This window comes from Lissotriton helveticus, chromosome 3_2, assembly GCF_964261635.1.
Source record: "Lissotriton helveticus chromosome 3_2, aLisHel1.1, whole genome shotgun sequence".
Classification (NCBI taxonomy): Eukaryota; Metazoa; Chordata; class Amphibia; order Caudata; family Salamandridae; genus Lissotriton; species Lissotriton helveticus.
In genome coordinates, this window is record NC_136062.1 from 113,797,318 (window position 1) to 113,813,765 (window position 16,448).

The following is a 16,448-nucleotide window of genomic DNA, read 5'->3' on the forward strand; positions in this document are numbered from 1 at the left end:
GTATTTATGAACATAAACATGTGGGTGGAGCCCAATCCGCTCTCTCAGTAGTACTCTTCTGAAAGCTCTTTTTTGTAGTGTAAACCAGATTTAAAACTCAAGATTGCGGCCAAGAAGTGTGGAGCATAGAAAGGATTGCACATACCAATAGAAATAGGACTAAATGGTTAAATAGACAAACATAAGAGAGTAAATGAAGGGTCGACTCAACTGAGCAGAAAGTAGAGAGTCAGAATGGAGATTTTAAAGTGCTTAATTTGTAAAATAACATGTGCTGGGCCCAAACGTTTGCTCAGTAATTGCAGAAGGGGGTGTGGGATGAATACCAAAGCGGTGTTGTGTTGATTAACCTTTATGCCTCCTTAATCCATCACGAGGCACTACCTGCTCCTCAAACTCACTCCTGCAATTCTTTTTCGTCCCTGCTTTCTCCCTTTGTCACTGTTTGTTTTATCATTCTCTTCTTTTGTGTTTTTCTTTCTTTTGTCCTGGGTAAAAGAATGATGGGAAAAAAATAAGAGCTGGTGCCCAAAAATGAATGTTACTAACAATCCTCAGTGAACAGGGATGCTGTGCTTAAACAGTGTATATGCAACACAAGGATCCTGTAGAGTGTGCAGTGCATGGGTTTAAAGTAATACATACCAGGACCGCTTCCTGACATCTCACAACAATCAGGTTTGGGATGATATTAGGAAAGGCTATCCTAGCAGATCTCTCTGCCATTTCTTACTCCAACCAATGCCTGCTCAAGGCCACAAACGTTCAACGAAAAATCTCAGAATGGCCAGCACAGTGTATGTAATGTAGTTGACAGTCTAGTAGTTGGGGGGGCGGAGCTAGTTGGGTTGAAGGGAAGAGGAGGAGCAAGCACAGGATGAGGGCAATTAGAGTAGGGACAGGGTCGAGACAAGAAGCAGAATAAAGGATCTGTATAAAACACATCCTGTGTCTGTCATATCTAGTAGCACGATGCTACAACTGGCGACGAGGGTGGGATAACTAAGCCCACTGTCCACAGAACCCCACGAGAGCACCCTGTCCCAGGCAGCGTCGAGGAGAACGTTGCCGAGTGAAGCCGAGCTGCCAGCAGAGAGGCCAGCAGCAGGTGACCCTGCCCCTCCAGAGACCGTGAGGGAGCCAAGATTGGCCGAAGGAACGAGCGCTGAACCGCTTGGAGAAAAGGAAGCTGGTCGCGCCGAAGCGCGACTCACGCTGGAAGCGTGTGCATTGGGTGAGTGCTGGAAGCGCAGAAGTCGGGAGCCCACTCCGACCCTGCCTAGCACCCAAGAGCGAAGAAGAAGTGCCCCGGCGTGGAGGACGCTGTCCCCCAAAGGTCCGCTGGCAAGCGCCGCCGAGCGCGTTTAAGTCGGAGCTCGAGTGCCCTTCAAAGTCGGAAGATCTCACGCCCGATGCGTGAGTTTCGGCACGCTGTCGCCGAAAAAGCGCGGGACCTTGCAAAGTAAGGCGGGAGCCCACCCCAACCTCACCTGGTGGTAGCAGTGGCTGGGGAGAGGTGAATCCTGATGTGTGCTGCCAACTGAAGTCGCCTGCCGGTGAGTCCTGAGTGAACTGGGACCGAGTGAGCAGAGAGAGAAAGCCTCATGTGCATGTAGCAACGGCGGCCATCTTGGAGTCAGGCAACTTTGAAGACAGACCCCTTGGTCATTGTAGAGCGGCCATTTTGAAGTCAGACACACAGCAATATCAAGAAGCATTGACAGAAGCAATTAAACAAGCATTGGCGAAGAGGAACAAACAAGCATTGACAAGAGCAAATAAACAAGCATTGACAAAATCAAATCAACAAACAGTAATAAATGTGAGTGAACTACAAGAACGAACATTGACAAACGCAAGCAGTGTAGCAAGAAAACAAGCACATGCAAAGGAAAGAGTAAGAAGCAAACAGCGACACAATGGTGACCCCCAACAATTCACCACAGCGTAATGAAGCCAAGCCCATCATTGCGGGAGGATCACACCTGCGAGCCCCAGAACCCCTGACCCTGGCCACGGGAGGGAGCATGGGCCCCAAGTGGCAAGAATGGCTAGAAGACTTCGAGGATTATATTGAGGGATCCAAAGTGACGGTAGACAAAGAAAAGTTAATTGCCCTCCGCAACCTAGCAGGCCGAGAAATAAGCAAAATAATCAAGGACCTTCCGCCTGCAGATGCTGGAACCTATGACAAAGTACGTGAGGCATTAAACAAGAAATTCCTCCATAAAAGAAATGTGGACTATGAACGCCATGCATTTCATCAAGCGCGTCAAGGAAAAGAGGAAGCGATGAGTGCATTCATCACCCGGTTACGGCGGCTGTCAAGACACTGTGAATTCGAAACCTTCTCGCCTGACGCTGCCATCAAATCGCAAATCATAACCGGTTGTCACTCAGGAGGCGGCTGCTGAGAAAACCCCATGAATTAGAAGAGATCGAAGAAATGACTCGTGTCTATGACCAAGCTGAAGAACACGCCGCCACCATCGAAACAGGACACAGTGCAAGTCGTGAGCAAGAGCACCACGTTCAAGAAAAACCCAGTAGCAGACGAAAGTACTCGCAAGAGAAGCAATGGAGACCGAGACCGTCATCTCGCCAACGACGCCCGGAATACAGGAGGAGAGAACCCGGGCGAAGGGACCGAAAGCCAGAAAGGACTAAACGATGTTACCGATGTGGATATGACTATCCCCATGTAGACACCTGTCCAGCCATGGGTCAGCGATGCAGGAAATGTGGTCGGTCTAACCACTTTGAAGCAATGTGTGGAGACTATCACAAGGAGAGGCGAAGTGAAACAACGAGATCGTCTCGCTCAGACACAAGAAAACATCACATACGAGCTGTTCAAGGAGAGTCCATGCGGTCCCCAGGCTCATCACATTCCAGCCGAGAATCACGCAGATCACGATGGGAACGCAGATCCCCGTCTCGGGACTCGAGATCATCATCATCCAGGGACTCGGCTTACACCGTAGAATACTTGAACACGATTGCAGATCCTGATCAACTCAAAAGGTATCCACGCCTAGACATTAAAGTAGGGAATCATGACACCAAATTTGTAATGGACAGCGGAGCTTCGCTGAACTACATTCCAGCTACGGAATATGAGAAAATGACCCCGAAGCCCCCATTGACTTTTGCACCAGTCCGTGTCTTCACGTGGATGTCCAAGAAACCACTCCCTTGTCTGGGCAAATTCCACACGACACTCACTCATGACAACATTACCATACCAGCGGTCATACATGTCATCAAAGGCCCTGAAGCCGACTGCCTACTCAGTCTCCCCACTGCAGAGCGTCTTCGTCTGGTGGAAATTTTATTCAAAGTCAATGACAACCAGAACTGCGTCAGCAAGTTCCCCAAGCTATTTCAGGGCCTGGGAAAGCTGAAAGGGTGTCAAATTCATCTGCACATTAACGAACAGATCAAACCCGTTGCTCAGCACCCACGACGTGTTCCATTTCATCTTCAAAGTGCCGTCGAGGACGAACTTCAAGAACTCCTATCTGCGGACATCATAGAGCGCACGGATGGCCCGACCCCATGGGTGTCGCCAGTAGTCAAAGTCAAAGTCAAAAAGCTTTATTTCGATAAAAGTCATTATCATAAAAGCAGCTCAATACATAAAAATTCATAGTTAAGAACAACAGTAATAAGTTTTTGAGGTTTTTTATATCGCTATACCAAAAATTAAAAAAAGACAATAGTTTCAATAAAAAATATTTGTACAATATTAAACTAGCCAACTAATTGATTAAGTTTTACAGGTTTAAGCAATTATGGCAATAAAAAAAAGAATTAAACAGATTGTTTTAGCTTTTTGGCTCGGATGGCCCAGGCCCAAGATAAAAATGTGGCCAAGGCGCAGGCATAAGGTACACTACTGTCCGAAATAAGTATCCTGATTGCCACATCATGACTCCTAGTCCCCAGCTGACGACATAGATTTTTAAGCCAAACCCTCCTTGGAATAGCATACTCGCCGCACACAAACATAAAGTGTGCTAGTGTTTCAGGTTTAAGAAGACACGATGGGCATAGCTCAGATATTTCCATACAGGATTTCCATCTTTTAGTAAAGGTATTGAGTGGTAGAGTTCCCATTCTAAATCTAAGATACAAGGCCCTATCGAAGGGTTTTCCAATTGCATCCAAGTAGAGTTCCCGCCTTGGACAGTCTTTGAACCTCATGAAGTCCTCTGTTAACCTACCCAGGGAGGTACTAGAGTTTCTTTGAGAACAGGTCCAGTCCCAATAGAGCTTTTTAAGTGTTTGCTTTGGAGGTGAAGATCTATTTAACCATGATTCAAGTTGACCCAAGTTAGATAATAGGCTTTTCATGTCCTTCAACCATTTAATTTTATGCCAGCTTGGTGATGACATGATTTCCTTGAGGCCTCTGGCATATCCGCTTAGTTCTTCTACCCGCCAAATGCGAGCCCATAATAGTAAAGGGCGAAATTTCGCAATTTCGCTAATCTGAGTACAACCAAGGTCCATAAATAAAGGAAGTGTCGGGGTACCTTGTGGAAGGGACATTATTTCTCTGCAGAATTTGTTCGCCGATTTCTGCAGAGCATCAGTGGACGAAGAACCCCAAAGTTCCGCCCCATAAAGGGCAGAGCTAACACCTTTAGCTGTGTAAATCTCAAGGACTGTTCCTATAGGCCTTGTTGTGCTGGAACGTTGCTCTCTCAAAAGGGCACCTGTAATCCTTTTGTGGCTCAACAGCATTTTGTCTAGGTGTGGTGTCCAGTCCATTTTGTCCGATAGGCGTATCCCAAGGTAATCAAAAATCTTTACCCTTTCCAAAAGCTCAGCATTAAGGGCAGGGGGACGCACATGTTGTTTCGGAGGATTGAGGACAAGGTACTTCGTTTTATTTGTGTTTATTACCAGGCCTCGCTTGGTACAGAAGGATTGGAAGTTGTCTAATAGTCTCTGGAGTCCCATTGGGGATTTGGAGATTAAAAGCGTATCATCCGCGAAGAGGAGGGTCGGTATGCGTTCACCAGCCAGGGATGGCTCATCAGATGGATGTTTGAGTAGATGCTCAACCACCCCGTTGATGTAAAGAGAAAAAAGGGTGGGAGCCAGAACACATCCCTGGCGGACTCCTCTCTCTACCGGAATACTGCTCGTCTTCTCGCCTCCAGGGCCCCACCTGACTTGGGCAAAGCTGCCCTGGTGCAACCTAGCTAGTAGAGATAGTAAGTAGTATGGCAGCCCCATGTCAGCAAGTACTTTCCATAACAGGTCCCTGGGTACAAGGTCAAAGGCAGTCTTTAAATCGATAAACGCGAGATAAAGACTGCCCTTGCCCAAGACCACAACCTTCCAATATACCATCATGAGCCTGAATGCTTGCTCAATTGTTCCAGTGCCCACTCTAAATCCTGCCTGGAAATCGGAAAGAATTTTATTTTCTTCTGCCCAATTTAGGATTCTAACTAACAGGACTTTACCGACAACTTTTTGGCTGGTATCTAGCAAGCTAATCGGCCTGTAGTTAGATGGGTCATCCCTCGAACCTTTCTTGTAGATGGGGACCACCTCAGCCCCTTTCCATGAGGAGGGAATAGGGGCACCCTTACAGATGGCAACAAGGAGAGAATGAATCAATTTGCCCCATTTAGCGCTATCGGATTTTAGCAGATCCCCGGGAATCCCATCAGGTCCGGCCGCTTTGTGTGGAGTGATAGTACTTATTGCATATTCCACTTCCTTTAGCGTAAAATCAAAATCGGTGGGGCAAGGTACATGCTTTATGGTTAGTTGGAATGTAACAGGCCCTCTCCCATTGGGGCCGTCATAACAGGAGTAGAGTTTGGAAAAGTGATCCTCCCACGCACGGCTCGGGATATTGCAGGTTAGGAGGTCACTGTCTGGTCTATTACGCGCCCTTATAGTGTCCCAAAACCATTTAGAATCTTTTTTCAGGCTGGCTTCTTTAAGGGTTTGCCAGTAGGCATCTTCCCACTCCCTTTTGGCTAGCCACAGAGCCCTTTTGTATTCCCTCCTAGCTAGTTGAATTGATAGGGGGGACTTCCCTTTAACTGCCTCAATTAAACATGTCTTGGCCTTCCTGCACAATGCAGAATACCAGTCATGCCTGCCTTTGGGTTTAGTTGGAAGTTTGGTTTTCCCTATAGTCCCTTTTACCCAAAAAAGGTCCCCTACGATTTTTATGGCTACTTCGTAGATAGTTGTTACCTTATCTGCTGCCTTCAGTAAATCTATAGAGCTGATTTCATCTTGTGAGCCTTTAATCACCTCTTCAATTGTGGACAGTTTGTTAGTGTTACACAAGATTTTATTCCACTTAAGGCGTCTTCCACAAGAAGAGACAATAATCTCCTGTGGACAGCTCGGTGCTACTAACGGCACTCCAGTGGACCAGGGATTCATTAGGGTTAGAGAAAGTGAGTTGTGATCACTCTCTATAGTGGGAATAACAACCATATCAATGACCGAACTCCAAAGCCCCCGTTCTAGCAGAATATAGTCTATCCTTGTGGAGTGACCAACCCTGTTGAACGTTGGGGCACCCATCTGGTCAGAACGTGTGCGGCCATTAGCTGCTCTTAGGCCATACTCTAGTGTAAGTGCATTGAGTTGTATTGCACTACGAGTCCAGCGCTTAATGGGTGGAATGGAGAGGATGGGAATACCCCACCTACTGTCCTCTTCTCCTAAATCAGGTATTCCTTCTAAGGGGAGTGGCTCATATGTGCAGTTAAAATCTCCTGCTATTATAATATGGCCAGGTTCACTATGGTCCCCTAGTTGGGCCTCAAGCTCCGATACTGTTGGTGAGATGCACCCATTTTTGGAGCCTCTAACGTAGACATTGTAGAGATCCAAAAATAGTCCCCCACGTTGGCCCAATAGAGAAATACCAAGGATATCTGGGTTTCCTGCCTTCTTTACTGTTATCCGACAGTTGAGCGAGATGCTTATCCAAATGATGAGCCCCCCTGATGGCCGCCCTTTCCCTGTCTTGGGTTTTACAGCTGGTGAAAAGAAAGTAACAAACCCGACACGGTGCAGTGGCTCAGTGACCCAGGTCTCTTGGAATGCACAGATCTTATGAGCGTCAATCAAGACGTCCCACTCCGGGAGGCCTAATTTCCTAGACATCCCCGCAAGGTTCCAACTAAGAATTTTTATCACGTCATGTGTTGGTTCACCGTCGGGGATGGTAATAATTTTAGAGTTTGGTGGGTCAGTACTATCCCTAGTTAATATATGCGAGAGTGATATTGACGATGCCGCTATTGGGGATTCAAGAAGTGTGGGGAAAGGTATGGCTGGAAAAACACTCTCCATATCATTATTGGTGGTAGTGAGGTTTGAATCTGAAGCTTTGATAAAGCTGAGTCAGTCTACCTCATCTAACACACCATATCTGTTAGGATGAGCGAATTGTGAGTACGAGGGATCAAGAGGAGGAGGCAAGTCCTGCCATGATTGTTGCCACTGAGGTTTAACAGATTGTGGGGGCTGAAAAGGTTGCTGCCACTGATGAGCAGACTGATATAAAGGTGGTGGATAATGAGGAGGTTGTTGCCACTGAAGACTAACATGGTGTGGAAAAAAAGATGAGAGATGTGGTGGTTGCTGCCAAGGTTTGATGGTATGTTGCGGGGGATACACAGACCCTCTATTACTTGGGAAAGTAGGGCGAGAAGGATTTGGTCTTGGTGGTATGGGAAGAAAGTAGGACAAAGGGAGTGGATTAATTTGGGTAGCAGGACCGCTGTTGGGTGTATTACATATGTAGCTGGCTGCCCCTATATCCCTAAAGTTAACTGTAATTACGTCCCCTACTATTGTTTTCTTACTCCTGCCCACCCAGTCCCCTCTACGCACAGTAAGAATTTCACCACTCATATTGCTAGGTAAAGGTTTGTGTAAGTGGAGCCACTGGGCGCATTTATTTCTTAACTCTACAAAGGTTTCTTTTGCTCCCTCCTTCAGTGGGGGAACGGCTGTCAACACAACCACAAAAGGGGAGACTTCTGGTGGCAGGCTGATTGACTTAAAGCGTGCCTGCTTTGGCTTAAAGCCTTCAGGCTTGTTTGTAGAGAGAGGAACTGAAGGGTTGATAGACTTTCCTGCGACATCTTTTGCTTGTGAGGTGGTAGTTTTATTTCCATCAACAGAATGTTGATAAGCCGAAGTAGAACCCACCACCTTCGGAGTAGTCATCGTACCTAAGAAAGGGACTCCCAACAAGGTGAGACTGTGCGTTGACATGCGCCTACCCAACACTGCGATTGAAAGGGAGCGACACCCTGGACCGCATCTGAGCGACATGATCGCTGCACTGAATAGTGCAAGGGTATTCTCGAAGCTGGACTTAAACAAAGGCTATCACCAGCTACAATTAGACACCAAATCTCACTACATCACAACGTTTGCAACCCACCTAGGACTTTTTAGGTACAAAAGACTGAGCTTTGGTGTCTCATCCGCCGCAGAAAATTTTCAGGAGGCGATCCGGCAAATCATTCAACACATCCCCAACACCTTGAACTACAGCGACGACATCCTGGTCTATGGGTCTGATGTTCGTGAGCACGACATCGCTCTTGATCGTGTTTGTCATGCCCTATTGGATGCGAATCGGACGTTGAACAAGGAGAAATGTGAGTTCCACCAGGCCACTTTAAAATTCTTTGACCATATTTTCTCAGATGAGGGCATGAAGCCTGATCCGGACAAGATTGCGACCCTGAACAATACCAAGAGCCCGCAGGACGTCAACGACTTGAGATCGTTCTTGGGGATGGCCAGCTACTGTGCCCGCTACATCCGTGACTATGCGACCATCAGTCACCCCCTTCGGATCCTCACCAAACTTGGTCAACCGTTTGACTGGACCCCTCAGTGCGAACAAGCGTTCAAAGACATCAAGCGTGCTGTAGAGTCGGCCGACAGCCTTTCATACTTCAACCCTCAACGGAAGACTGAGATCACCGTGGACGCCAGCCCCGTCGGATTGGGGGTCAACTTGGCTCAATATGAGAATGACTCGGACCAGAGACGGATCGTTGCCTATGCCAGTCGCAGCCTGTCTGATCCCGAGAAGAAGTATTCGCAGCCGGAAAAGGAAAGTCTTGCGGTAGTCTGGGCATGTGAACACTTTCATGTTTTTGTATATGGCAAGCACTTTACCTTGATCACCGATCATCAGGCGCTGGTCACCATCTACGGCAACCCAAGATCCAAGATGCCTCCGAGAATTGAGTGATGGGGTCTCAGACTTCAGGAGTACACTTTCACCATTGTTCATAAACCGGGGAAGGCGGAGAACCCGGCTGACTACATGTCCCGCCACCCTCAGCCATCATCAGAATCCAAACCATCGATTGCTGAGGAGTATATCCACTTTGTGGCTGACCAAGCACTGCCACCTGCCATTCCCATGAACGTCATTCGGGAGGTCACCGCCCAAGACGCCGTCTTGCAGATAGTACTCCGCCGGATTCAAACTAATCGGTGGAGACATGACCCACAAGAAGAAGACACAGACCCCACAGTCCGGCAAGAGATACAAGCATTCCGGCACGTCTGCGATGAATTGTCGGTCACCACCGATGGAGTCATTCTACGAGGTCAACGACTTGTGATCCCTAGTCAACTACGGCAGGGAGTTGTCAATTTGGCCCATGAAGGTCATAGAGGAGTAGTATCAACAAAGCGAGCTCTCCGGGAACGCGTCTGGTTTCCTTTTCTTGACCAGATGGTAGAGTCTACCCTGAAGGATTGCCATCTATGCCAGTTGACCAACAAAAGCAATCCACCGGCACCACTACAAATGACCACCCTGCCCAGCGGAGTGTGGCAAGAAATTGCCATGGACTTCTACGGACCGCTGCAGTCTGGAAAATATGTGGTTGCCATAATTGACGAATATTCAAGATTTCCCATCGCACAAATAATATCGTCTACAAGTGCCTCTTGCACTCTCAAGGTGCTAGATGAAGTGTTTACAACATGGGGTGTCCCCAAAGAGGTTAAAACGGACAATGGGCCCCCATTCAATGGACACAAATTCAGTGCATTTGCAAAACACATGGACTTCAGGCACAGAAAAGTTACACCTCTCTGGCCACAAGCAAATGGCACCATTGAAAGATTTATGGCTACGATCAAAAAGACATTTCAGCAAGCCATGGCTGAGAAGAGGGAGCTGCAAGCCGCCCTGAATGAAGTCCTCAGAGCTTACAGGACAACTCCACACTCAACCACCGGACAATGCCCAGCGACCCTCATGCTAGGGCGCCGAATGAGAAATCGCATCCCAACATGGGAAGGGGCCTTGCAAGCTGTGTCGCCAACTCACAATCACCAAGAGATTGCTGTGACTGACAAACATAACAAGGACAGAATGAAATCATATGCCGATGTCAAAAGGAGACCTCCATCCTTGCATGAAGGAGACTACGTCCTCGTCAAACAGGATCAACAGAGAAAGGCTGATTACGATTCCGAGATGAGCCACTGTTGGTTACCCAACAGAAGGGCACCATGCTAACTGCGGAATCTGACCAACGTCGAATCACCAGGAACGTCTCTCACTTCAAGAAGTGTCCTCGAAACATGAAAGGACCTTTGATGAGCCTGACTGACACTCTCGCACTTGAAGAACCCGATCATGGTGATACACAAGGCAGAGGTCAGCCGAATGGACCCTTGCCTAGTGAGTCCACCGGGACCATGTCTTTGCGGCCACGTCGTGATATCCAACCACCAAAGAGACTCATTGAAGAGATGGATTGAAACACTGTTTGTTTTGTTTTATTAAGAAAAGGGGAGATGTAATGTAGTTGACAGTCTAGTAGTTGGGGGGCGGAGCTAGTTGGGTTGAAGGAAAGAGGAGGAGCAAGCACAGGATGAGGGCAGTTAGAGTAGGGACAGGGTCGAGACAAGAAGCAGAATAAAGGATCTGTATAAAACACATCCTGTGTCTGTCATATCTAGTAGCACGATGACAGTGTAGTAACCAGCTAAGAGAACAATGATCATAAAAACATATCATGAACGGGCCTGCAGAGTTGCTCAAAGCTGCCAGCTTACTGAAAGTCATAAACTGTGTACCTCACGCTCACACTTGGCAGTGCCCCATAACACGATACCCACACCACGGTGGTGATCACATGGGACATGAAAACAAAGCTCACATAGCAATAGCATACCAAGACAACACTCCCGTACACGATGTAGGGTGCTACCGATGTAGGCAAGTGCTCAGCATCCCACACAGGGGTAGTAAGTGCTATAGAAATGTTGTAACAAATGCATAGCTGCCATTTCAAGAAAATGCTGGCTTTTAAATCAACATCCAAATTCATTTGGGGCTTGTAGTTCCTGGTATCTGTGATCGAGTTCTGTTTTCCTCTGGACCACAACGGCTTTAAGGGAGGGGGGCTCGAAACGGGTCTCCATCGGGCTCTGTTTTGTGCCCTGGCACAGGCCCTCCATTTTTTTACGGACTACAGTAACAGCAGGTAGGTCGATGTGCGCTGCTCGCACCGCTTACTTCTCACTAGTGGAAAAGTGACTGCATGACGTCATGCCAGATGAGCGTTGTAGGGGAAGTGAAATCCTTTAAAGAGAGTTATTTTCTCTCTGGATTCCCCTTCTCATTTTGAAACTCAGGAGCAGCAACATTGTCATGGTGTCATCAGGGCAATAAGTGGAAGCTTTTCCAATATTATATACAAGCCATAGTTGCTGCTTATTTATCTTATGCAACTAACAACCATTGATAAAGCCAATAGTCTTGACTTGTAGGTATGATGTTGCTTGTTGTATCATATTTCTAGATGTAATGACAGAACGGGCAAAATACAAGTCGGGCGGCACACTATGCAATAGGGTGACCAACCGTCCGTAAATTTCACGGACAGTCCGTAATTTTGGCCGTCTGTCCGTTGTCCGTGAAGGATTCTTTAACGGACGCCATTTGTCCGTAATTTTAACCGGGCACAGCTTCCACCCGCCTCCCTCTTTAACTCCGATGCTGTTCCAAAGCTCACATACTCAGCAGCATTGGAGAGGCGCAGCGGGATGTCAACCCTCACACCTTCAGCCCTTGATGAGCTGTTAAGAGGTGCTTGAAGGTGTCAGAGGGAGGGGCTGCAGCTTCAAGAGCAGGGGCATCTATTCACATGCAAACAGCCCTGAATGCGCCATGTCTGCAATTTAGAGAGGGGCTCACACATTCCATTTCTACCCAGGGCCCCAAACATCCTAGACTCGGCCCTGATTACACTGTGCAGCACATGGTTCTCTTCAAATAGCTTAATTACTGTCACTAAATTGTAAGCAACCCTCGGTTCTTCAAACATGCAGTCTATAAAATTAAGAAATGGCACACTCGCACCCACACTGATTAACAAAGTATGGAGGACAATCAGTTAAACCAGTTCTCTTAGAGTATCTCCTGTAAGTACTGTACATCACAGTGGGGGATGGCATTTTGGACAGAGAGCCTGTCTTCTTGTTGTCTTGTGCAGGAGGGGGCGAGGAGCCCAAGATGATCCTAGAATACTGCATGCCCACCCCTGTGCCCACCCTGGTGGATCCTGTTCACCCTCCTGTGATGGCTCCTGTCCCCCCCTCCCCACCACCTGTGATGGCTTCTGCCCACCCCCTGTGATGGCTTCTGTCCCCCCACTGTGGTGGATCCTGTGTCTCCCCACCCCGCCTGTGATGGCTCCTGCCCCCCCCCCCCCGGCCTGTGATGGCTCCTGCCCCCCCCCCGGGCCTGTGATGGCTCCTTTACCCCCTGTGGTGGATCCTGTCTCCGCCCTGGGTGGCTTCTGTCCCAGTCCTGGAACGTCCCCTGCAGCGAGGGTGAAGTTCCTGATGTGCCTCTTCTCAAAAGGGCTCAGCTCAAAATTAATATGGAAAGGTGGGCGAGTAAGTAAGTGAAGGGATGTGTGGATGATTGGATGAATTAGTGAAAGGGTGAATGGATGAATGAAAGATTGAATACATGGATAATGAGAGAGGATGGATGGATTGATGAGTGAGGGGAAGGATGGATGAGAAGAAATGTAAATAGCTGGATGTATGGGTGAAGGGTAGCCGGATGATGGATGAGGGGAAAGATGGATTGATGAGGGGAAGGGTGGATGGATGGAGGGGAAGGATGGATGGATGGATGGAGGGGAAGGATGGATGGATGGATGGAGGGGAAGGATGGATGGATGAGGGGGAAGGATGGATGGATGAGGGGAAGGATGGATGGATGAGGGGAAGGATGGATGGATGAGGGGAAGGATGGATGGATGAGGGGAAGGATGGATGGATGGAGGGGAAGGATGGATGGAGGGGAAGGATGGATGGATGGAGGGGAAGGATGGATGAGGGGAAGGATGGATGGATGAGGGGAAGGATGGATGGATGAGGGGGAAGGATGGATGGATGAGGGGGAAGGATGGATGGATGAGGGGGAAGGATGGATGGATGAGGGGGAAGGATGGATGGATGAGGGGAAGGATGGATGGATGAGGGGAAGGATGGATGGATGGAGGGGAAGGATGGATGGAGGGGAAGGATGGATGGATGGAGGGGAAGGATGGATGGAGGGGAAGGATGGATGGATGGAGGGGAAGGATGGATGGATGGAGGGGAAGGATGGATGGAGGGGAAGGATGGATGGATGGAGGGGAAGGATGGATGGAGGGGAAGGATGGATGGATGGAGGGGAAGGATGGATGGATGGAGGGGAAGGATGGATGGATGGAGGGGAAGGATAAATGGATGGGATGGATGGATGAGGGGAAGGATGGATGGATGAGGGGAAGGATGGATGGATGAGGGGAAGGAAGGATGGATGGATGAGGGGAAGGAAGGATGGATGGATGAGGGGAAGGAAGGATGGATGGATGAGGGGAAGGAAGGATGGATGGATGAGGGGAAGGAAGGATGGATGAGGGGATGGATGGTGGAGAAGGATGGATGGATGAGGGGAAGGATGGATGATGGATGGATGAAAGGAAGGATGGATGAGGGGATGGATGGATGAGTGGAAGGAAGGATGAGGGGAAGGATGGATGAGGGGAAGGATGGATGGATGGATGAGGGGATGGATGGAGGGGAAGGATGGATGGGTGGGTGAAAGTATGGATGGATGATGAGGGGAAGGATTGATGGATGGATGGATGATGAGGGGAAGGATTAATGGATGGATGGATGGATGGATGATGAGGGGAAGATGGATGGATGAGTGGAAGGATGGATGGGTGGAAGGAAGGATGGATGGATGCATGGATGAGGGGAAGGATGGATGAGGGGAAGGATGGATGAGGGGATGGATGGAGGGGAAGGATGGATGGATGGATGGGTGGGTGAAAAGATGGATGGATGATGAGGGGAAGGATGGATGGATGATGAGGGGAAGGATGGATGGATGATGAGGGGAAGGATGGATGGATGGATGATGAGGAGGAGGATGGATGGATGGATGATGAGGAGGAGGATGGATGGATTGATGATGAGGGGGAGGACGGATGGATGGATGATGAGGGGAGGATGGATGGATGATGAGGGGAGGATGGATGGATGATGAGGGGAAGGATGGATGATGAGGGGAGGATGGATGGATGATGAGGGGGAGGATGGATGGATGGATGATGAGGGGGAGGATGGATGGATGGATGATGAGGGGAGGATGGATGGATGATGAGGATGGATGGATGATGAGGGGGAGGATGGATGGATGAGGGGGAGGATGGATGGATGATGAGGGGGAGGATGGATGGATGATGAGGGGGAGGATGGATGGATGGATGGATGGATGATGAGGGGGAGGATGGATGGATGATGAGGGGGAGGATGGATGGATGATATGGGGAAGGATGGATGGATGATGAGGGGAAGGATGGATGGATGGATGATGAGGGGAAGGATGGATGATGAGGGGGAGGATGAGGGGGAGGATGGATGGATTGATGATGAGGGGGAGGATGGATGGATTGATGATGAGGGGGAGGATGGATGGATGGATGGATGATGAGGGGGAGGATGGATGGATGGATGGATGATGAGGGGGAGGATGGATGGATGATGAGGGGGTGGATGGATGGATGGATGATGAGGGGGAGGATGGATGGATGATGAGGGGGTGGATGGATGGATGATGAGGGGGAGGATGGATGGATGGATGGATGGATGGATGATGAGGGGGGAGGATGGATGGATGATGAGGGGGGAGGATGGATGGATGGATGATGAGGGGGAGGATGGATGGATGATGAGGGGGAGGATGGATGATGAGGGGGTGGATGGATGATGAGGGGGTGGATGGATGATGAGGGGGTGAGTGAAAGGATGGATGGAGAGTGGATGGGTGAAAGGATGGATGGATGGATGATGAGTGGGTGGGTAGAAGGATGGATGGATGATTGGGTGGATGGATGATGATTGGGTGGATGGATGATGATTGGGTGGATGGATGATGAGTGGGTGGATGGTGGGTGGGTGAAAGGATGGATGAGTGGATTGGAGGGTGGGTGGGTGGGTGAAAGGATGAGTGGGTGGGTGGATGGTGGGTGGATGATGGGTGGATGGTGGGTGGGTGGATGAGTGAAATGATGGATGGATTGATGGATTGATAAGTGCAAGGGTGAATGAATGTACGTATGAGTGAAAGGGTGGATGTAAGGATGGATGAGTGAGTGAAAGGGAGGGTAGATGGACAAAAGGAGGAATAGATGTGTGAAGGAGTGAGATGATAGATGGATGAGTGATGGGGTCAATGGATGGATTCATGATTCGATGAGTAGATGGATGGATGGATGGATGGATGGAAGGAATGATGGCTAAGTGAAAGGGTCGATGGAGAGAGAACGGGAGGATGGATGGATGACTAAAAAGTGGATGGGTGGAAGGATTAGTAAGTGAAAGGATGGCTGGATTGGTGAAAGGGTAAATGGCTGTATGGATGAGTGAATGGATGGATAAGTGTACAGATGGATAGGGTGGAAGGGTGGATGGATGGATAATGGATAGATGAGTGGAAGGATGGATGAAGGGATGGATGAGTTAAATGATAGATGGAAGGATACATGATGGATAGGTTTGCAAATGGTTGAATATGTTTGGAAATGGCTTGGCTTAATTATATACGATTGCGCGACCTCTGATGTGTCTGTAAAACTTACCTATTGTCCTGAAGTTCTGTCCTGAATTTTGACCTCCTGTCCTGAATTTGTGTCCTGAATTTTGACCCCTTGTCCTGAATTTTTACACTCACCGTCCTGAATTTGCACCAATGCCAGTTGGTCACCCTACTATGCAAGCGCAGATTTTTAGTTTACCTGTTTTTGAGACACGCCCTCAATTACATTAGCCACGCCCCTTTGAGAGGACCCCCGTTTGCATCCCACTTTAAAGCCCTGTGGTCCACCATGTTC

At 48.7% G+C, this 16,448-nt stretch overlaps 1 protein-coding gene across 1 annotated transcript in view; it reads right to left on the reverse strand.

Annotated features, from left to right (window-relative positions):
* The window catches only part of PYGO1 (pygopus family PHD finger 1), a 245,144-nt gene that overhangs the window by 227,988 nt on the left and 708 nt on the right, over positions 1–16,448 (reverse strand). The gene's annotated exons all lie outside the window — the stretch shown is intronic.